Source organism: Aquila chrysaetos, chromosome 6 (assembly GCF_900496995.4).
Source record: "Aquila chrysaetos chrysaetos chromosome 6, bAquChr1.4, whole genome shotgun sequence".
Classification (NCBI taxonomy): Eukaryota; Metazoa; Chordata; class Aves; order Accipitriformes; family Accipitridae; genus Aquila; species Aquila chrysaetos.
In genome coordinates, this window is record NC_044009.1 from 30,674,572 (window position 1) to 30,698,255 (window position 23,684).

General features: G+C 41.2%; 1 protein-coding gene and 2 long non-coding RNA genes across 5 annotated transcripts in view; 1 reads left to right on the forward strand and 2 right to left on the reverse strand.

The window, feature by feature from the left end:
• The window catches only part of METAP1D (methionyl aminopeptidase type 1D, mitochondrial), a 47,984-nt gene extending 35,237 nt beyond the window's left edge, over positions 1 to 12,747 (reverse strand). Inside the window, exons 1-2 of one of the 2 annotated variants that reach the window (XM_030017024.2) lie at positions 12,366 to 12,747; positions 10,390 to 10,487 (exon numbers count right to left, since the gene is read on the reverse strand). The gene's annotated coding sequence lies outside the window, so the exon portion shown is untranslated. Of the gene's footprint in view, positions 1 to 10,389; positions 10,488 to 12,365 lie in introns of those variants that run through there. The other variant, XM_030017025.2, reaches the window with a different exon arrangement.
• Positions 12,748 to 13,243: 496 nt separating this feature from the next.
• Positions 13,244 to 14,815, reverse strand: LOC115342588. Its single transcript, XR_003923830.2, has 2 exons — positions 14,754 to 14,815; positions 13,244 to 13,506 (listed from the first exon to the last, which is right to left on the reverse strand). It is a non-coding gene; the product is annotated as an uncharacterized LOC115342588 (long non-coding RNA).
• Positions 14,816 to 14,889: 74 nt separating this feature from the next.
• On the forward strand, positions 14,890 to 15,967 carry LOC115342586. Of its 2 annotated transcripts, XR_003923829.1 has the most exons (3): positions 14,890 to 14,988; positions 15,393 to 15,555; positions 15,871 to 15,967. It is a non-coding gene; the product is annotated as an uncharacterized LOC115342586 (long non-coding RNA). The 2 variants fall into 2 exon arrangements; XR_003923828.2 differs by having other exon boundaries at positions 15,393 to 15,967.
• Positions 15,968 to 23,684: the final 7,717 nt, after the last annotated feature.

Below are 23,684 nucleotides of genomic sequence, written 5' to 3' on the forward strand. Positions count from 1 at the left end.
ACTTCATAAATGTCAGTGCTCCCGATTCGCATTCACTGAGCGAACAGCTACAGCAAAATTGATTCTGACCTGACTGCTCCCCCTGCAACGGCACGGTCAGAAGGAGTGATGTGCCTGTGCCTCCGCCATGCCTGCTCATAGTGCAGTGGTTGGTAGTCCATCATCACCACTTGTTGGACCAGAGGGGACAGGAGAGAACCGGTGCCTTTACCCCAGCCACCCCAGCAGATTATTTTCAGCTGGCTGAACTTCCAGCTGCCAACCTCCTGCCAACCTGTTTGCAACCTCCAGCTGGTTCCTACAGCTGGCGATACTGTTGCAGCAAAAGCTGCTGAAGTTTGTCTACCAGCTACCTTATTCTACACCTGATTTTGTGTTACAGTTTTTACAAAAGAGTTATTTGGACAAAACGGACACCAAATGACCAAAAGCAAGACTGTCTTTATCAAGCAGGTTTTAGAAACAGCTGCTTCTCCTGCAACCTTTGCATTGCTCTGCAATTAGTTTTGCTAGAGAACATGTATTAGTTAAGGAGAGTATTCTACAACCCAAAACTCTTAGACAATGTAATGATATCACTCAGAAAACTGCTGGGACAGAGCTATACCAGCAAAATAATTCTTGCTGGTACAACTCGATCTTTTTGAGGAACCGATTTAAGCATTCCCAGAAGAGAACTCTTCCATGAGCTGAGCTTCTGCTGAATTTGTAGGGTGTACCAGAGCATGAATTAATCTTTATAAGCCCAAACAAATCCCACTACTTTATTTATTTCTTTAAAGAACACCCATTTCCTTTATGTCTCTGTCATGAGCCATAAGTAATATGTCAACAATAATCAGTGCAGAACAACCAGAAATAGGTCAGAGAGGTGAGACCTGCCTAGTCACCTCACAGGTGTTAGTTCAGAAAGCACATGGCAATGATATTAAGCCTCATCACTGCCTACCATTTCATCCACAATGCAAGAGTGTGACTCAATTCTCAGACCTGCACAAACCACTATGGGCAACACTTCATCTCAGTGTCAAACCGGGACATCTTTGCAAGATGACTGTCCACTTTGTCTAGTGGAGAAGGACCTCAACTCAACAACTCTAAGTGAGTTCACAAGCACATTCAAAAGCTACAAACCCAAGGAGCATATAAGCAGATCTGCAGTGGCTGCACCCTCTATAACATAAAGCACCTCATTTTTACAACTTGTGGAAGGAGGTCAGGACCTCACTGTTGCTTTTTTCCAAATCCATCTTTACCTGTGTCTATCAGAAAATCTGAGACTGAACAGCTGGAATTTATGTGAGAAACAAACAATTTCTTTGCCATTTTCTTTCAATGTTATGGCATGTCTGTTGATTTTCATAATTTAACAAATACGAAAGGCAGGACCTAATTTAAGTTTATGTACAACTAAACATGAAACAGATAATCTGAGAAGTGTACATGTTCCTTTAGAGAACATCTGATATGCCATAAGTATTAATGTATAAATTTAGATCGTGTTCATTACTGCAATAGTCCTTCATGGTTCAGAATGAGCTTGATTTAAAATTGAAACATAGCTTCAAACAGGTATTTTAACCATAAATACTTGAAAGTAAACATCTTTAAAATGTGAAAGTTGGAGACTTTATACAGCTGGTTAGAGTGGCTGGTTATTTATCATCTAAACTCAAAAGAGAACAGTGCGACTTTCAAAAACACTCATGAAAGTTTTCTCAGACTGCATGCTACAGAGTGCGCCTGCCGAAAGACCTCTGAGAAGCTCTGAAGAGCCCTTTATTCCCATTTTCTAAGGCTTCCATGCAGCAGGGCAGTTTGTTGAACACTTGGTTTCCAATAGTTTCCTCTTTGTTCAGAAATTAAGAAGTAAAGGGAAAGACATCTACTGATTTGGGAAGGACAACAGTCATTTAATGAAATAAACAAACAAACTTTCCATACTTTGTTTCTATGTCATAAAACATTTCCAGATTGTTTTCTATGCAAATAATGTTTTTTAATATGAACTATCTGAAAGGAACTAAAAAAAAAATAAAAATAATTCAAACTTCCCTTGTACAGGAATGTCTGTAGCAACTACCTCCGAGGAACAGCCAGTTATACGGATAAAGCTCTTTGCCAATGAACAGTTCAGCTTGTAAATATTACCTTAAATGATTTCTCCTAGATCCTTTTAAAAACATAGCAAGATAATGCAATAACCAAGACAAAATAGAGAATTCTGACACTTTTTGTCATACTAAACATAGCCACATACTATATTTTCCTGCCTGAACTGCATCCAATAAACTACAAGACCTTACTCTGTGGTACACGAATTTTCATGCCTACTCTCACATTTTATGCCTACAATTAAAACATGCACTATTCTGGTTATGCGACAGACCTTATAAAGTGAAGGGGACTGCACTTAAGTAATTATATTTGAGTGTGAATCTATTTAAGATGGGGCATTTGTTTCTTTCACATCTCTAACCTGATGCAGTAAACCAAGACTGAGGCCAAAGTGAGCATTTTATTATCCAAGCTGGACAGACTATATGGTGCTGATACATAATAAAAAAGACGCAGCTGTTTTCAACTTGTGATTCAAGGAAACCTGGGAATTTCATGGCTACATCCAAAGACCGTGAAAAGACTTCTTTTTAGAAATCAAGTTCGTTACCAATTTGTTTCAGCTCCCTACATGGGAGTCCACATCGCCACTGAAGGACGCTTAGAAAAACCCATGCTCAAAAAGCTTGAAGAGCACTGAACCAACAGGTCACAAACAGGGAGGTCTGCTCTCAAACACAGAGCAGTGTCGCCCCTTCTGTGGATGTTTTTGCCTGTCTGACAGGCAGTTCACTCTGATATTTATCAGAGAAGCATCCTGAAGAAGAGCACTGTACTGTGCAGCACTGGCCAGCAGCGAGCACCCGGGGCAGGAGACTCCTTGGGGCAGGAGCGCAGGGGAAGCCCAGGTGCAGAAATGACAAAGTGAGGGATGGGTAGACAAAGGGCTGAAGAAACCTGTGCAACATGGCAAGAGCTGCTGAGCAGAAGCGGCACAATGAACAGGAGCTTTGGTGACAACTGTAGAGACAAATGGAAAGGTCAGGGAGAGAAAAGCTATGGCTGTTCAGACAGAAGTGCAAGAAGCATTTGGCAAAACAGAAGACGGTAGAAGACATGGGAATTTGGCAAACAAAACACAAGACATATAAAGAGAGTAAGAAATGACCAATTGAGAAGAAACCCTTATTATAACAACAACCTAATTTTGAAGTGTTGAAATGGTTCCTTTTAAAAAAACTTCTAGAGTCTGTTTTCACTCTAGATAACACTGAAGACCAGTGTGTGACCTGAACTGCTGAACACAAAATATGAGGAACTTTTCTTAAATGGAAACTAGAACTTGACTTCATACAGTGCCTTTCATACTTAGTGTGTAACAAATTGCTTTAAATACTGGCAGGCAAACAGCCATTATGCACTCAAGAGCTCATACATAATAATACTTAGCATTTTTATAGTGCTTTTCATCTCTGAAGTGCTTTACAAACAACTCATTAATCTCAACCAATGCACCTGCAAGGTAGATAAATATCTGCATTGTAGGTGGAGAAAGACACAGAAAGTTCAATGGCTTATCCAAGGCCACGCACACCACCAGCTCCAAAATCCCTAGCTCCTGGCTCCTAGTCCCATGAAGGACCTGAGCCCCACTCTGTGTTAAGATAGCGCCTTCTCTTCAGCCACGCAGCTGTAGGACAACTTGTCTTACTGCGAGAAGGACGGCAGCAGACGAGCAGGAGAGCCTCCCGTTTCTGAAGCAGGCGTTCGCCTCCGAGCAGTGAGCTGCAAAAGCCTCTGAGATGGCAAACGCCTCTGCCTCTCTCCCATATTTATTTCACAAATTGCTGCACAGTCTCCGGGGCAGGAGATTCCTACAATTCAGACAACAGAAACCTGAAGCCTGTGGCCTCCAAGTACTGCCACGATGCAAGAAAAGAACTTCAGCTTCACTCTTCAGGCATTCTCTAACTATCAGAAACTTGGAATGAGCTTCGTCTAGCAAGAACAGTAACTATCTCCCTTGCTGGTGATCGGGAAAAAAAATCTTAATGTGATTATACCACATGATTGTACTTTTACCTTTTTGAGGTTTAAAAAGATCTGATATGATCTTTTTTCATGCTTTAAAAAAAAACCCACCTGAGAAATACCAGGAATGTCAAACCTGGAGCAGACAAGAAGCCTGGAAGATGTGAACTGTAATACAATACCTGTGCTGTGCTACAGCAGACCTTATATTCCCTTACACAGAGAAAAAGAATAATGAATTTTTAGTAACGACATCTGTATTTCAGATGTTTATTAGTCACTAGATTTAAATAAGTAAATCTGAGAATCCTTATCTGTTCAGTCTTCACATTTGCGAACCCAGAGCTTTACAAGTTCTCCAGCCACTGTAGTTCCTCCCAGGGTAAACAGCTCATGTTTAGAAAAATAAATAAGTCAGACAAACTGTTGCAATAACAGAAAAACAAAAAATAGTTGAAGGCAAGTTTTTCCACACTTTTTCTTAAGATATCAAGGAAAAAAGGCTCTCTACAAGTAATAGTATAACATGTTAGTTAGGTAAACATGGGCAGTAAAAGATAAATGAACAACAGCAAAAATGTATGTAGCTAAAAGAGTAATTAACATGTCCTGCCTGCCTGTCCAGTTGACCTGGACATAAAAGCTAGAATAGGAAGAAAGAAGCAGCTTTTAATTAATCTTCCCCATCTTAATTTTTTAAACTTACACAAGAAAAACTAACAAGGTCACACAATCCAAAATAACATGAATAAACAGCTCTTGGTCGTTAAGCAGAAACTACATGTTCCCCACATTTAGAATAATTTTAAGATAATTATTTCATTGCTTTAAAATGGGCTTGTGTCTGACTGCCAACTCCACGCTTTAAAAAAAAGTCAAATTTACAACTCCTGTTGAAAATAAAGGCATATAAGAGCAAACTAAAAATAAAACATATAGGAAACGCAATTAAATTTAATTACATTGAACACTAACATTCACTCTGCAATCATAATAAAATTCTAAAAACATTTTCTAAATAAAAAAATCCACCATAACAATCTTCTGCAGCTAAAATAATATACAATGTTTATATAATGCAGCTTTTCCAACAGAATGAAACAGATGAAAGAGAAACATGCAAGAACAAAATTAGAATATGCAATTGTATCCACTAAACTCTGAGAGCATAAAAATGACAATGTAGTAAAAAAACCCCACCTTGATAACACAAGTGCTGCAACATTTTTTGTTATTTTGTTTAATAACTTGTCACTTTATTTGTAACCAGTAACCAAGAGATGTCAGAGTAACGTCTGTCGCTGCCTGTGCTCTTTGCTCTTCGCTGCTTCTTTTCAGTCTAGGTTAAAAAGAATCTTTTCTCCTAATTATCAACAAACGTAATACCAGATTTTACTCATGGTGAGGTGCGCGACCTGTCAGTACAAGGCGACACTACGTAAAAACGACAACAAAAAAAGCAGGAGGTAAGGCCTGAACCCAGTTTTCTTTCAATTCCCTTGGGAATCGTGGTACTATAGGTCTTGGATTCCTGGGCAGAGGGGATCATGTTCATCAGTTACAGCAGCTCCTCTGGGCCTAAGTCCAGGTAGACTGCTTGTCTAAACTCGATGAAATATAGGCGCCATCAGGTAACAGCACTGGTCAGGGAGACTCCAGAAATGTGTAACTGAAAACTAAAAAATGAAATTAAAACACGGCTGTAGCCAAACAGCCTCTTTGTACAGGATGCAATAACTGTAAGGCAGAGAGCGTACAACGTACAGACCGCTCCTTGTATACGTTCTCTTGCTTTTTCACGTATGTAATATGAAAGTTAGACCAGGCACACGAGTATATTTTAGCAAACACTGATTTTTAAGTAAAAATACATAGGAAAGAAACCACTGTGATAAATGCATAGAGCTTGAACAGGCACAACATCCTCCCCCCTCCCCCCCACAAAAAGCAAGCAATTGCCCTGTAACCCACTCCCCCCTCCCACTTCATTACTTCAAGATATTTTCAAATTAAATTTTAATGCTAATAAATATTGCTCAATCGACAGCACTGGGATGTGGTGTCTAGAAGCACTGCAAGCTATTCAGGGTTGGCACATTGTCATGTCAAACTGTCACAGACAAGAAGAGGCAGCAAGTGTCTCTCGCCAGATGTGCATTTCCAAGTGCTTAGGAATGTGCTTGTTTTGGGGCAGCGGAGGAGGAAGGAAGAACAGAAAAAAAAAAAAAAAGAGGGAAAATTATACAATCCTGAATTGAGAAGATCATTGTAACTAGGGGTCCTACAGGTGGTTTTAGCACAGAAAAGGCCTTTTACAGCCTGCATACACGATCAAGCACTACTTTGAAATCACAGTTTGCAGTGGACCAGCAGAACTGTTACTGAAGAATGCTCAAAAACTCCTAAGATTTTGCTTAAATTTCCTCATGATTCACAACTGTCACAACCAGAACATCGTGTCTAGTATGTCTGAATATTGTGGAAAGGAAAACCAGCATAGATTTCATGACACAGACCTCCGCTGCAGCTTTAGCACCAGAACACGTTCAAAATTAGAAGTAACTTGTCTTCAAGGTGACGTCAGCAGAAACCCAGGTCTCTTCAGAACAAACAAAGAAAATGCCATGACACTATAGAAATATTTTTTTGGCAGCCTCAACCTTACACTCCAATTCTAGCTATATGTAGAAAACCACACAAGAAATGAGGGCAAGTGTACCAGACCAGCTCAGTTCGGTTTCCCCTGCACAGCTGAAGAACACCCACAGCATAAAATTTCCAAACTTTACAGACACGTGGTATGTTGTTTTTATGTACACCTTAAATCCAGCTTCTGGTCTACATAGGGTAATTCAGTGTAAAAATTTTACTAAAAGGAATACATTATCTAAATCTAGAAAGCTGCTTCATGTATGTCCACTGTTAAACTGTGTGTTAGCCTGGTAGCTTAGGAGCACAGGCATTAGGGCAGCCTCAGGCCCCGTTTCATCCTGCGGATGCTGTGTTGCCATGAGACCCTCCACAAATTACTCCCTCAATGCTACAGTTTCTCCATCTGTCTGCTAGTGCTCAGGATTTCAGTCCCTTTTGTCTGCTGCAACTACCTGTGCTGCAACCTCTTGGAGGCAAAAAAAGTTATACTATATGCTCATAGGGCATCTGATCCTGTGATTTTGGATAGTGGAGCTATCTGCTCTAACATACAATATAATTCAGAATTTGAGGTCCAGAATTTCTTTAGACATGATTCAGTCCTTCATTCTTTCTCTTCAAATGCTACATATTACAGTAAACAAGCTTAGAGACCACCAGAGACCTGTGATATACTCTACCACTACTCCTGATGTTTTAAGTAACAGAACACACAAGGACCAAGAAGCCAGAGACTTCACTCGCAGTTCGATCCCGAACATAGGCTTGGCAGGGTCATCTTCTGGTGTAGATTTTAAGAGCCTGGTTGTTGTTTTTTTTTTTTCTTTAATTTATTCCCTAGAGATTATGAAGTGGTATCCTTTATTTCATTGATTTGCTGTATGAGTATAGAGGAGGTTAAATCAGTCATTTGAGTGTTGCTCTGCAAAGGACAAGATCTGCGTGTTGGTTAACACTGCATTTGTGAGCCTGAAGAGACCTACCCTTTCAGTAAGAGACAAAGTTTGCCTTTTGTGCTGCCCAAAGCCAGCACTGAACTGCACACCTGGAATTAAAATCACAGACGTGACTTTCTGTTTCAGACTTTCCACCCTATTACGTAGTATTATGTTGAGCCTTTGCTTCTATACCTGAAACCAGGTAAGGAAACGCCAGACGAGGACTACAGCCTCTGGCAGGCGATGCAGAAGTTGTGCATGCAAACAGGGAGTGCTCCTTGCTCACGGACATCCCCACGTCTAACTCTGAAGACTGAGAGAGCACTGTAAAACCCACTTTGGAAACACAGCAACAAGCCAAGTCCCTGTGATGGAGCATCCCAGTTTCTTGGTAGAGGCTTTCTCAGAGCTTTCCGGTATTTTCCTTCAGGATCAGTATCCTATGCACACAGCTGGCCACCAGCCCTTACAGCGAATCACCACACCAGGGCGGTGAGCTGCTGCAGACAGTGGAAAAGTTTCAGAGCTCTGCAATGGGAATGGAAAGAGAAAGCAGCTCCTTTCTTCTTAGGGAAAGGTCCAGGTGAGCTTTAAGGAAAACTCTACAAAATGAGAAGTGATACACATAAAATACATTTCCAGAGAAGTTCAATTTTGCCTGAAGGGTAACAGCTCGGCTTACCTCACTTAACTTCTGGTATCTAACAATGTACCTATCCAATATATTTATCACAGACTAAGTACTGGCAGATACAGGACACTGCCTGGGACCTGGCCACCCAAGATATAAGGCACGCAAAGCAGAGAAAGCATTCACAAAAGGCTGAAACTAGTACTCTTCAGGAACTTGTAATGAATTTTGTCTCTCCATGGATTTTAATTATAACAATGGTGATGCTCCAGCACCAGGTCAATGGGCACCTTCCCACAAAGAAAAGACTTTCTATGTACTGGAACGAATGGCTACATGAGTAGGCATGCGTCAGCAAAGCTGCTGATGTGGCAGAAAATGCCGAGTTTCACCAGCTAGCCAATAATTAAAACTCAGGTAATGCCTAATGTCGCTTATACAGATCACTTAAATGTAACCACACATGAAAACACTGCTGCTTTACAAGCTGCCCTCCCTCCTGCATCAAACCGGACCAGGGAGCTGCCAACCTGAACACAGCCTCCACCGCGGTGGCTGGTTTTCAGGTAGATGGACAAATTGATCCAATTCACGGCACAGCTGGATATCTGCTAATGACTTTCCTTCGGTTAAAGGCTAATACTGATTGAGAAACCTAAGCTCACCGAGAAACCATACCCTATAAACCCACCCACAGCCAGAAGTGATAGATCTTGTCAGAACAAAGGCATTGCGTGCTGCCAACAATACATTCTCAACAACAACAACAATACCTCTCAACTGAAAGAAGAGAACAAGTAAACACTTTATCGAAAGGGGAATATTTTTTCTCTCATGCCTCAAACCATGAAAGTGCACGTCTCCCCCAGAGTTACTCATTGCTGCACTGTTGAAATGGGAATAATTCCTCATCTGCCTGATTATTTTCAAGACAGGGATGAAACTACCTTAGGATCATTTGAAAAATGCTAAAAGTGTACTACAGTCAAATGGTTTGAACTTCCACCGTACATCATTTGCAGCTGATAATGCTAATGTTAAATTCTGGAGACATGAGTCTGTCTACAAATTAATGGAAAATGTGAATTAATATTTTCTTCCAGCTAATTGCCCAGCTCGTATATTGCACAGTGCAGCCAAGCATCATTTGATCTTGAAAACTCTATTGCAAAAGTTTTCAATCACTTTTTCTCATCTGGCAAAAAACCTCAGAATTACAGGACGTATTTCATTATCAGTCTCGAGTATCAGGAAATGTTTAGTCAAGTTTCCCCAAAACTGTTATCTGTATATGCTATGATTAATTTTTTAAAAACCATTAGCTTAAGAGTACTGAAAGTTACCATAGGTGATTATTAATTTTTTTTAAGTTGTACATTTCAAAGTCTCTTTTTAATGGTGATGAAGAGATACTTTTTAGCATTTGAATATTAATAGTACTAAGAAGATTTTTATGATTGATTCTTAACATGAGAATAATCTCATATATGTCGAAGTTTATGGTTAAATCCACTTCTCAAAGGGCAAGCTACAACAACTTTTTTTAAATAAATGTAACTCCTGTTTCAAAATGCATCATCAAAAAGATGGAAACAGCTTGATTCAGTAGTATACGGCAGTTAAAAAATCTGGCATGCATGCTTTGATTTCAGCAAAAAATAAAATTACCATATTTTGAGCCCTTCTTTCACTTCCTCTTAAAAATATTGAAAAGTTTGCATTTCATGAGACCATGAGCATTATCAAGGGCTGCAGACTAACAAAACACAAGATATGGACCATGCGTATCAGAAATACTGCTTAGGAAAAGATTCAGTAAAGTTTTTACGGATAACTCAAGAGACAGGAGTCTTGTATTAGACAGTCATTAATGCTCCATCTTCTAAGCCAAATTCACTCAATTTCTTAAGTTTGGTCGAATGTTTTATGTCAAGTCCAATTTCAATGCAGGAGTGAAAAAACCAGGCTCCCATTTGGACAGAATGCACAAACTGACTAAATATCAATAATGTTAAAGATTGACTCCAAATTAAGGTTAAGGTAACAGCAATTACATGTCCCTAAAATACAGTTCAGTACCTTATTTTTCACAGGGATGTCCCCTGCTTCCACTAGGACCAGCAGGCACCCTCAGCTGCGTTCATGAAACAAAGCTGACCACAGGTGTCTGATGAATTCTGGATAATGAATAAATATTTCATGAATAAAAGTAAAATAAATATAAAAGGAAAGGAAACTAAGCACACTGGGGGAAAGATGTCTCAACTCAGTTGTGATACTGATTCTGCTAACTATTCAGAAAGATGCTAGATTCTCCATAGCAGGCTGTGTGGTTGAGGAGGTGACATGCTGACAAGTCCAGGTTCCTGCCCGCGGAAGAAGTGGGTAAGTGACAGCAATAGAATATCAGAAACTGCTGCAAAAAAGATTCCCAGAGAGTGAAGACAGTCCTCTCCCCTTGCAGATGGTGGAAACTGCAACGGTTTTGTATAGATGTTATTCAGTAAAGTAACTGATTTGATCTTGACCATGGAAATCAAAAAGCCACGGAAATGGGGATTTGTGAGATTTACAGCTGGCACTTTATATACTTATTTAACCACCTCCCAGCTGGCGACCCCATAGCACACTTCGGTACACTAACATGCAGAGTTCAACGTAAAATGGTAATTTAAAAGTTGACTACCAGTTTTACCGTCCCAAATGGCAAAGCCGTATCTGACCACAAAGAAAAACACTATGCAAAATTGTACGTATGCACTCTATCTAAAGGATGTAAACCAAATGACTTCATATTGCCTCAGTCACTTGCTACATCTTCTTCTATTAGTCCATTCTCTGCAGGGTCTGAACTAATATTTGTAACTTCTGTAATGCTTCAGAATAGTTCGATGATTTTCGTATAAATACCCTGCTGGAGAAGAGTGGATTATTCCTTTGAAATACTCAATTTTGCCTAGACAAACTATGAAGTATAGACAACACTCAACCATGCATTACTGATAAGACCCGTGAACCAAACTTGTGATCTATACGGCCCAAATAAAAATGGTCTCTAATATTAAAAAAAAAAAAAAAAAAAGACTGATTTCTAATGAAACCCAGCACTTCCAGGCAAACTTGGAAATGCGAGGCTTTGAAGCTGTACTGCAACAAAATCAAACTCCAGCTATGCCTCCCTGCTTTTTTTCAAAAAGGTTTAAAAACATGTTTATGTATCTCTACTTCATTTTATAAATGGAGGCGAAAAAAAGTAACATTCTCAGAAAAATTTTGAAAACAATCATTTCTAAAAGGCTCTGGACCCACAGAAGAAAAGTATCTCACATACTGTGGTGTTGGAGACAGCTACAGCTTCTACCCGAGAGCAGTTTCCAGGTTTATCAGTACCTGTTCAGGAGCCCGTGTATGAATTCCCAGTTCCACAAGGGGCTTAACAAGGCAGTGTACAAGCAAAAGGACAGCCTGGGAACATGCTACATATCTAAGAGATGTATCGCACACCATCAGTCTACAGTGACTTAACTTCAAAAGTCTGGCCAGTGACATGTCACATAGATTACTACAGAATACTTATTCATTGCTAGAGATAGGGAAGCGAGATCAGAAATCAGTTATATCAGTATTTAACACAGTAAGTAAGTCATTTTACAAGGGATGTAATCTCATAAATTATTTTCCTGTGGCTCAAGGCCCTGAAACTTCATTACGAGAAATTAGGGGCTTCTACTCTACAGTAATTTACTTGCCTAAAATGAATAGATCAGTAAGAGAATACTATGCCTTAAACCATCTAAGTTGTATTTGTAGACATTCAGTTCTTTGATGTCTTCTACTTTATTTTATTACCTAGGAAGTATCAGAGATGCAATTATTGTAATACCTGAAACTGTCATAATATGTAATTAGACCATTTACAAGCCAATGAATCACCATATAATCCATACCCAGTACAAACCATGACATGACACACCGATTCGATGTGTCTGTGTTCTGGATGTTTCTTAGTTTTCTTTTACAAAATGGTAAACGCAGTTCACACTTCTATACATTACCTGTAAAATTCTTTTCAAAGAATTTCAAGAAAGGGCGGCAGCTAAAATGCAGTTCAACCCACAGCAAGGCCACTCTGAAACGTAGTGTTTGAGCATACAGAATTCACAAAGGTTTGTGCAAGCCACTCACACTCTTACAAAGTTGTGTACCTTTTCCTTGGGTCGACAGTGTTGCAATGCTGAGACGAGCAAGGCAGACACTATTAAAATAAATTCCCAATATGGCTTCTGAAAAGGCACAAACTGTGTTTTGAACTTCCTACTATCTTTCATTCAACTTATTTTCTTTTTCAAATATAATAAAGATTTTTTAGGTTAGCCTAAGTCCTTCCGATATGTGGAGGATCTCTGCTGTTCAAATGCACTTATCTAGAAACAGTTCCATAATAAAGAAAACTTTCCTTTCATCATTTATAAAAACATAGCATCAAAAATATGAAAAAATGCCACAAAAGAATCTACAAAAAAGTAATTTTCGTTCAATTTAGGTAGAACAGATTCCTTTAGGTGAACAAAAATCCAATTTAAATTACTTCTGTCTTTCAGTATTTGCAAATTAAATTATACTGAACTGTCCAATTCAGGGAAAATTGGATTTAGTTTAATCAGTCTTGTCTGAACTATGACAGTTTTGCTTTTTCAACTTCTGGAAATGCATATCCACTAGGGGTGCGGAACAAGGTTTGATGCCTGCAGGGAAGGTATGAAGACTTAACAAATTTAAACGGTTTGGCTCTTTTAATTGGATGACAGACACAGGGTTTCTAGTTGTGGAGGAGGCTGGAGGCAGCGGTAGGGCATGGACACTTGAGAAAACAATACCCAGAACAAAAAGGTTGCAGAACTGCTGAAGCAAACAATGAAGAATAGCATGAAGCTGCACACTGAATTTCAATTCATTTGAGATTTAAACCAAAAAAAATCATTGTTTGCATGGTATTATATACTAAAAAATGTGATTCCATTCATTTCACACACTTCCACACATGTAGAAGAGTGAAGGTTTTGACAGCTGTTGGACATAAAACAAACAGGAGACTCTGAAGGCCAAATGTTGCAGCTCTTCCCAGAGTTCAGCTGATGCTCAGATTCCAAGAGTCCAGTCAAACTGAAATTTCCTTATGGATATGAGCCTTCACCACTGAAAAAAAAAAAAAATAATGTGGCACTCCTGCCCTGCAAAATTCAGGATTAACTATGAAGAAAAGGCCTTTACACTTTCCAGCGTTTTTCAAGACCGTAGGATAGAATGAAAAATAAAAGTACAGTAGAAGATCAGAGTCAGTAACATGAGAAAAGGGCTTGAAATTTTGTTATGCCAGCTGTAAAGCACTGCAATATTACGCTTTAGCTGAAAACACACAGCATTCAGTTTAATGTTTAAGTTAAAATCAATCTGGGGTCACTCTATCCCCTATTACTACACTAAGTATTTAACAGTCTTAAAAAAAATTTAATCATACCAGTCTTTCATCAAGATCATCGTGAGGTATTTCCTTCTGTTCACACATTTATGATTCTACAATGGGAGCTAAAAATAAACCCTCACATACCACTTCGGTATGGCCCAAAGAGCTTCCAGTCTTATTTAACGCAAGGCAATCAAAACACCGAGGAGAAGGAATGAGGCGAATCACGTTACGCCGATAAGGTAACGCATCCTTCAGCGAAGCACGACACCTTGTACAATTGTTCTCATGTATTAGTAAGTCAGTAAGACTCGCGGGAGCGATCCACTTGTGACAGGTTATGTGGTAGAGAAGGTGCTTTCGGGAGCACCTCGGAGCGCGAGGGACGCTCGGGCCTGAAAAGCCTTCGCACGCACGGACAGGTCACCAGTTCTGCACTTGAACGCGGTCGGCAGAAGGAGCGCGTACGCTCACGTCAGATTACTTTTTCTGTCCGACATTTAAACTGCGAGAGCAGAAACGACCACAGCGGAACTCGAGCAACACCCGCCCGCGGGCGGCCCCCCGGCACCCTGCGGGCCCGGGCACCCTCCGCCAGCCCCGAGGCAGCCCGCCCTGCCCGCACCGCTACCCGCCGGCGGCCCGGCCTCGCCCCCGGCTGACCGCCGAGGCAGCGCGCATGCGTAAAGGTCGAGGCTTGACAGTTGCGGGCCCCGCCGACACGCACCCCTGCCGCCCCCGGGACGCCTTCCCGCGCCCCGAGCTCTCCGCCTCGGCGGAGCGGTCTCTCGCTGTCCCCGGCGGGCGCGCCGGTTCTCCCCGCTCGAGTGGCGGCGGGACTTTTTGCTCCTCGATTTCAAAGCGAGCCGCGACTCAACAGCGGCGGCCGGCGGGAAGGGCGGGAGGAGGGCTCAAGCGCCGCGGCCGGCCGGGCCCGCGCCTGTCTGCCCATCCCGCGGCGGCGGCGGCGCGCACTCACCTCCGCTCCGCAGCACGTTGACGGCTCTGGGCGCCGCCATCTTGCCCATGTGAGGCGGGGTCACGTGGCCGCGGGCGGCAAAGCCAAGCCGGGCGGGCGGGGGGGGCAGCCCTGACTGCCTCGCGCCGGGCGCGTGGGGCCGCCTACGCGCGCGCGCCCCGGCGGCTGTTGGGGGCAGCGGGTCGGCACAGGCCGTTGTGCGCGCGCCGCCTGAGGCGGACGCGGGTCCCGGCAGGTGAGTCCCGCCCCGCCCGCGGGTCTCGGGCAGGTGCGTGGCACGCCCACACACCCGCACGCCCCCCCCCCCCCCCCCCCGACGTCGTCCGGCGGCTGTCACCTCCGCGCAGCCCTCTGTCGCTGCCCCGTAGCCCTCGCGGGGCGCAGCTCCTCAGGCGGCGGGCGCGGGGCCCGGCAGCTCCCCGGCTGTGGCGGCGGCGGCGGGGCGGCAGCGCCCCCTTCCCGCCCTTCCGCGGCGGGGATTTGCGCGCGGCCGTGGGGCGGGCGGCGTGGGGCACGGCAGGCTCTGCCGCGGGTGACGGCCTTCAGCTGTCCGTGCGGAGCCGCGCTGCCGGTAGCGGCAGCCTCGGCCTGCCCTACGGTGGGATGCAGGGCGGCCTTCGGGTGGTTGTTGCCCTGCAGGACTGCCCGAGTGCCCTGCTCTGTGCTCTCTCTCCTGCTCAGCTTCGAAACGTGCCTAGCGGGCCTGGAGGCTGTACTCTGTCCAGCAGCGAGAGACGCGACAGCGAGACAGCTCTTCCCGAGCTGGGACTCGGTCTCAGAAGAATTGCAACCACACTATTCCGTGAGTGCTGGAGCTACCTCATAATTTCTTCCCCTTTCTTTAAAAAAAACCCCAAACCCAAAAACAATCCACAACTTTTTGTACTTCTGTGAATAGAAAGATGAACTACTCTTTACGAACCAAGTTTCTGCTGTTGTATTTGTTGCGAAGGCCTATGCAGAATCTGAAGGCTAAAGCGTGAACCCTAAAAGTCAAATTTTTTTCTAGCTAAACTCATTATTTCATCCTTACAACCAAACTTCATGCATTTAGAAAAGATCTAAAAGAGCACACTTTTCAGTAGAGCCACATCTTTCCAACCTTTTTTTGGTACAGGTATCACCGTACCTTAAAGAAATATCCAACGACCATCTTACGCGGTGTTGGTGTGGTAGGTTTCATCTTCAGTCAAATAAAAATCAAACTAAACTTCTAATGTCCACTTGTAATTTTTATTTTCCATCATTTTGTTTCCTTGCCTGCATTTGGCTTGCCTGTATGAACAATTAAACACATTTTGAAATTATGTTCCTATGGCTAATCAGAGTTTGAGAAACGCTGTTACAGGACATAAATCCAAGAGGTGGCAGGCAAATACTAAACCTGAAGGCATCAAATCGCCAAATGAAAGAATGACTAGAATGCATTAGGGTAGTGGTTGTAAGAGCAGAGGGAAGAAACCAAAAGGTAGATGTAAGATGCAAGTATCTTTTCTTACATCCTCACACACATGTAATGATCTTTGTATCCTTACACACATGCATGTGTACACACACACACACACACAGACAGTGGTAACCTGTGGGACAAGTAAGCAAATTCTCAAATGGGAACTGAGGCTGACTGTTTATCTCCAGTTTTGTTTATCTCCTGGTATAGCCGTTAGTAGTTTTTAACTTCACATGTACAAATTTTATAATAGTTAACAAGAACAGACTCAAAGCCCAAGGCAGATGGGAATGCTGACGTTATTTGCCCCCCTGTACTCTGGAAAAAGCCTGAAAAATGTATGAACTTGGAAGTCACACTGCAAGAATTTCTGCCTCTCAGGAGCAAATTCCAAGCGTTCTCTGATCAGAAAAATGTGCTGTGATCCTCTCAGTGGTCTTACACAGACCTAGGAAAAGTGCATCACTTAAATCAGCTGCCACGACACGATATGCAGTCTATCATATAGCTTATATCCAGACCACATAGCAGTTTAAAGATCAATACAATACCTTGCACTGCCTCCAAAAAATAAAACAATCCACTTATTATAGCCACATTCTGCACCAACTGACATGTTTCATCATCGTTATTCAGTGAGGGGAGAATGATAGGATTTTAACAGAAGAAAAATAGAGCTAGAAATAAATGAAGACATAGCATTTTAAGCTGCCCAGTTACATCTCGTGAGCATCATTACCCACTGCTCACTGGTGAGAGGTATGCACACACTTTATTTGCAGGGCAGAAATGCGCATGTCTTCACCTTGTTCCTAATTCTACAACACTGTATGGTCTTTCAGGTGCTTGAATCTCATCGGGCATCATTTTACCTTACTTTCTATCTTGGCAAGGCTTTAGGATTGCAGACACCCAACCATTGGTTTTATGATAACGATGTACGGTGTAAAGCAATCACACATTATGCTCCTTGGCATAACTACATGTATGCTGGAGTGGGTGTGCTTGTGTGTGCCTAAAGAGAACAGCACACTTCACGTGAAAGTAGCCATGTATGATGAGTAATTCACCATCTTTTGCTGAACTATCACTAAAGGAGAGAAACAAAGTGCTCTAAGGCAGCCTAGTCTCACCTTTCTTATGTGAGTCACAAAGTATTTCCTACTCAGTGGAATAAGGGCACCGTTAGAGAAAATGAAGTGAATGCTTGGCTTTTGTCTGTAGCCATAAGACCAAAATTCCATATTGTAACAGCTTGAAAACTGGTTGATGGCATAACGAAGTGCAGGAACTGGAGACAATACTAGTTATGCTGCTACCACCTTTGTAATTATCTTGTCCTTAAGTGTCAGGTTATTTCACAAATACTTGTTGGTATGTGCTAGTGGTTAGACTGGACCAATTCCTTTTGCATATCAGAAACCAAGAGGGGATCGATTGAGTTACGATCAATTACGTTCCAAGAGAACTGTGTAATTTTTGCAGTCTTTGGATGACTCTTAAGCCTAACAACAGTCATTATTCAGTAGTCCCTAATTTATGCTTAGATGCAGGTTTTCTCCTTTTACTAAGAAATATAAATAACAGATACAGGTTTGTTAGGAGCTTTATACCAGTAAAATGGGGAGGAGTATCTCAGGAAAGGAGAGATACACCATATCCTAACACAGCAAACCTGAAAAATTATATTCTGCCATGTTCAGGTTCTGTCACCAAAAGAAAATACATCACTTCTTTCCTTATGTACATAATTGTCTTTTGTTTACATTTGGCAAATCCTCTGACATCTTTAAGATGGACAGTGATGTCTCAAGCTGTCCTGAGCTTCAGGTTGAGAGGCAGCTTTGGAGAAACCACTCTTCAGTCCGGGGTATTTTGAACACATCTGTGTGTTACTTTTTTCAAGGAGAGTCTTTCACATCCCATCTCACTTAGACTGGCTCTGTGATGTTGGAGTCATCGTGTTCTAAATGTAGAATCTCAACTTTGTTTCCTCCCAAGACTGGGCAAGCAGATATTAAAATTAGCAAAAGATGTGCTAAGGAAGACAGAAAGCTAGGCTTCTAAATGCAAGTTTGAAAGCAGTCTGTAACAGTCTATAAAACAGAGTTATGCCTTATGTATACATGAAATCTTATATAAAGCAATATAGAAATATGCTTCTAGTTCAAGTATAGCAGCTGGATACTTCTGGGGTTAGGCTTAGACTTTCCTATCTAAGATTGTCTTAAAAGATGATCTAGTTCCACAGCAGTTTTTGCTGATGAGGCTGGTGCTGTTTGGGTCCTGCTCCAATCACAAATAGGTGTCTTTTTTTCAGCACTGGTGTTCGTCTGATCCACGGTGAGACAGTTTGGAGTCCTGAACTTGCAAAAACCCAAAAACCTCCTACATCAGTGATACAAAATACGTAGAATCAGACAAAGCTACACCAAACTTGCATCACAGCTCTAGGGAAAGCAAAGTGACATACTCATGGTCCCTATCATATTAAATTCATTCTAGGCAAAGATTTTATCTTTTCCATGAACCTATAAAAGTTTTAAAACCATGAACACCCCATACAGCTCTGAGGAAAGCTTAACTGGAAGAAAGACAAGCATCTAAAAATAGCAGCTATTGAACATGGAACACCTCCCTTATTGCCATACCATTTAGAAACAAAAAAAGGGATGTCAGGCTCTTCCCATTGACCTAGATTTCCTTTACATTTTATCTCTGCAGCTCAAACTGTGCAACAACCGTAAATGGAGCACACACCTCCTATATGAGGAATGTTTACAGCATTACATGTTCTTTATTTATTAACGAAAGAAGCTAGTGCTACTCTTGGAAAAAAAACAGCACACAGTACTGCTCCTGCAATATAGATTTTTTGTAACAGCAAAGAGGGAATTCTGAAACACTCTTCCCAAGGCTTTATCTTCATCATGTCATGACTTGAGATTCCTTCGATTTGGCTGGGAGCCTTACATCTGAAATGAGCTTTGAAGAGCAGTAGGAGGACATATTTTTTCCCCTTTTCTCTTTGCTTCTCTAGTCTGGAGAATTAAAAATATTTTGTACATGGAAATCTGGAAATTGTTAGATTAATGATCCTTTTTACACTAGCTTGTACCATTATAGGTCTAAAAGGAAGCTCAGGTACAGGGTCTCTAGTCTCGTTTCTTGCAATGCCTTGCAGGCTTTAGCGTAAGGAACAAAGAACCTAGTAAGCATGTATCTGAATGAGTAGTTTTGAGTAGAAGCTGGTATTTGTATTATTTTTCTTTTTGCATTGTAAAAATATTTGAGTGATAGGGAGGCAAGCCCATTCCTACAATTTTCTCTCCACAGTTATAAGCCAGTATGATGGCAGATAGCGTGCCCTGCCTGAGCAGAGCTTGCATCTATTTGTATTGCTTTGTGTAATAGCCTTTCGTTTTTACTGGTTGCACTAAATTTTTAGCCTCACAATTCCAAATACTGCCACTGGTGTGGTTAATAGCCTTTTGTAAATGAAACAGTTTAATAGATAGAACTCAGGGTACAACTGAAATCTTTCTGATCGTTGGAGAAAGAGCCAGCAGTGTAAAATGGCTGGAAATACTTATGGCATGGGGAAAAAATGTTCCCCGTGACTTTAAGTTGATTTTTTTTTGAGAAAACGGAAATATCTGCAACAGATACTTGCTTATGAGATACTTATTTTAATATTTCACCATGCTGTCTTTTTGTCAACTTCAAGTCCAAATTATCCTAGCAAGCAATGCTTCATGAAGCAGTAGCATTAGAGAATAATATTTTTCAATATGAAAGCTGACATTGCAAGCTTTTAGCTGATAGGCTTACAAATATAACAGGTATTTCTAGCTCTAACAGTTTGATACTGATGAAATCAGGTCAGAACTGACACTTGGAAAAAAGGTAAAATGGCAAAACATGCAACATAAGATTTTCAAGCCTTCTAGTGTCTGACAGTCATACAATATGATAAAGGAATAGCATAAAGAGCAACGAAGTCTCAGTAAGAGACAAAAAGAATTGAAAAAATGATCTATATAAGCAGATATAAATCCTTCATATAGACATTATGGACTGCTTACCCTCCTGCTGACATTGCAGAGGGAGACAATAGGTCAGCCTTGAATTGCCTGAACTGCCGAATAGCAGCTTTGTGTGTTTGCTCATAGGAGGCGCAGACATTTACTGCCCAAGATGCTGCTTTGGCTACACAGACCTTTATTCCCCCTACTACAGCAGTTAAAGTGTCCTTCAAATCCTGCAGCTTCAGGTAGCTTGCTTTCCCAGTTCTGAAACTATAGGTATTCTGTTGTATTTCTCCAGGTTATTAGTTGTTGAGCCAGAAGTTGTTTCCTAGTATCTGCAGCAGGTAACTTTTATGTTTCAAAATACATGAAAGGGAACAGTTTGACCCAGGTTTCTAAACATAAACATTTTTCAGAGCTTGACTTACCCCTTAGGACAAAATCTTGAATTAGCACCATTGACAATAGTTTTGCATGGAAAGAAAATTTGTCTCTACCAGTTGGACTAAATTCACCATTTTAGATCCTCCACTGAATTCTCTGAAGTAGGTTCACTGTTGCTCTGACTGGATTTGTAAGTGATGGAGGGGCAAACCAGCAGCCTGATGCCAGCAGCACCTACAATGAAAAACTTTAAATATACTTACAGATCTTCTGTACATTCTGAAAAGAACGTTCAAACACAAAAAACTCTTTTAAATGCTATATCAGTATGTTATGCAAAGTTTCACTTGATGTTTGAGTGAAGTGATTGAGGAATCTGGATTTAATCAAAGTGCAGAAAAAAGCCATAGAGTAAATTAAATCACATAAACCTATTATTGTTTGCTCTAAGTTCCTGTTAGTATGTAATAACTCAAAAGAACAATAGCAGCTTAAGATGAGAAACCTAGCATAATAGATTATATATTTCAACAAAAATAATTTTTATCCAGGATTTCTTTAGTGTCATTTTGTGCCCAGAATAAGAGGGCTCTAACAGCATTCAGCTTCAGCTGAATTCCTACACTTCCAACACCTAGAGTTGAAAAGTTGCTACTAAGCCGCAGTGTTCATTTGTCAGCTCACAAATCCACAAAATTGGATCCCCCCAGAATCTAATTGCAATTCTATATAGACAGCTGTTTTTAGTTCACAGGTCCTCTCTCAGCATGCAAAAGTCAGACAATACTAGTGATAGCTATGTTATTTTCTATACTACATTGGTAAGTACTTATTTATATATAGTAGGAGGTCCCTGTTCTCAATTATATTAATACAGGAATATAAACAGGAGTTACACAAAACTTTTAAACATTTATAAACAGTATTCAACTTTTTTTTTTTTTCATAAATACGACTCACTGAACACCTGGAGTTGCTGCTGTATGTACTTCAGAAACAAGAATCCTGCAGCTCACTTGTAGGTGAAATTTGTTACCCTGTTGAAAACCGTGGAACAAAATACCCAGACTGGCAAGTCAGAAAGCTAGGACTTCGTCTAGTAGCATCCATTGAAACATGAGTGTTTAGTCAACTTTACCATTAATGCTTGGTCTCTAAAACGTTAGTTCAAACAGGCTCACCTCAGAAGCCTGCTGAACTAAACTGGCATATGCTCCTCAAGCAGTAGCATCAGCGGAACTACCAGTTTTCTAGCTGTTACACAAGAGATACTGCCTCTTTCTCTCTGCCAAGGTAAAGGATAGTCCAGACACTCCTCAAACCACTTCAGGCAAAGTCAGCAGGGCTAGTTTAATTTGCTGATGAAGGTTGTTTCAAATAATTGGCTTAATTAACTGTAATGGATTAGGGAGTACTCACATGGTCTTTCCTGGCAGCAGTGCTGCAAGAGCTGTAATCTGCGGCAGGATGGCAGGATTCAAAGTTTCTGGATCTCTAAGAGGCTGTTTATTCCTATCTTTGGTGCCAAGAATTGGTAACAAAATAGTTCCTGTGAATCAGGTCATAAATTTTGCTGTCCACAGGCACATCCCAACAGCTTACAAAGTTCCCAGACCACACTGGAATGAGAAACCATGCTCAGCCTACAACTGCACCATCACCACTGAGGAAACTGGAGGCACTAGTTCACCTCTTTCAACAGTGTCAACATAAAAAGGAAAAAAAAATATTGATAGGTTATGAAAAGATTAATCTGCCCTAATCGCCATGTAGAGAAGTTTCACTATTTGTCTAAGGAAAGTGATTTTGTCCTTTTGTCTCAGTAGCTTCTTTCATATCCACCCAGCACAATCAACTGAATATGGTAACTGTCACTACCTCTAGCATCAAGCCTACATTTCATGACATTTCTCAGCCCTTCTGGGACATCCATATAACCTGGGGGTGAGAACAGACAAACCTCTCTTCCCTTCCCACATCAGGTAGATGAAAGGATGAAAGGAACAGATATGCCAGACTCTTCTGCCTTTTTATGCTCCCACCCCACCCCAAGAAAAATAACTTGGGAAGAGGGAAACCATGTTCAACCTCTAAGTGGGCAAACAGTCCATTAGGAAGTATTTTTTCTTGTACAGTCCTACAATTTCTCAAAAGGCTTAAACTACTTCATGAGTGGCTTCAGCCTTAGTAATGCAAAAGCTCAGGCAGTGTTAGTGTAGACTTCCCCAGAAGCACAAGAAGTATCCTGGACCTCTATGCAGAAACCAAATTTAAGCAGTTCTTCACTTCAGCTTTCCCTCTTCTGGCTTATCACTAACACCTGAACATGTTCAATAAGAAACCAAAACCAACCAACCAAAAAAACCCAAAACCAAAACCCACCCCAGCCCCCCAAATCCCACAATTTACCTTCAGGCTTACTACTACAATCAGGAGAGTCTTTTAAAAGTTGTTATTATTAATAAGCATAATAGATTTGGATACTACAGTAGAAGAATGACATATCATACAGACAAGATATCCTAGCCAGAAGGATTAAAATTTCTAAAAATAATTTAATAGAAAATAAAAAAAAACCCACAGGATGTTTTAAAGATTTGGAAAACATCACACTTTTTCTCCACATCATATCAGGCAGTAGTAGAGAACTGTCAATCTACAAACTGCAGTTTTGAAAGCTGGGCCTGAAACCCATTAGGACCATGAAACATGGTTAACAAATTTCAATGATCCTTATTCAGATTAAGTCCTCTTGATTACAGGCCAAGACAAATCAGTTCTAAAGGCTGAACTGCAAGAAAAGATAGCATAATTTATTCTTCTGAGGGAGGACAGACAGGATATTTAAGAACTAACCTCAAGTCTGAGAAGTAATGGATAGTAGAACAGAGTCAAGGAACTATATAAAGGTACTTGCTTCCTACAGATTTGTACGTTTCTTACAATAGCAGAAATGCTTTTTGAGTCCATACGAAGTCTTGGCTGTTTCCCCAACTGTGAGGTATTTTCCTGAAATCATGAACCTGAAAACTTGGGGGTTTGAAAAAGAATATGCTCAAGGCCCTTAGA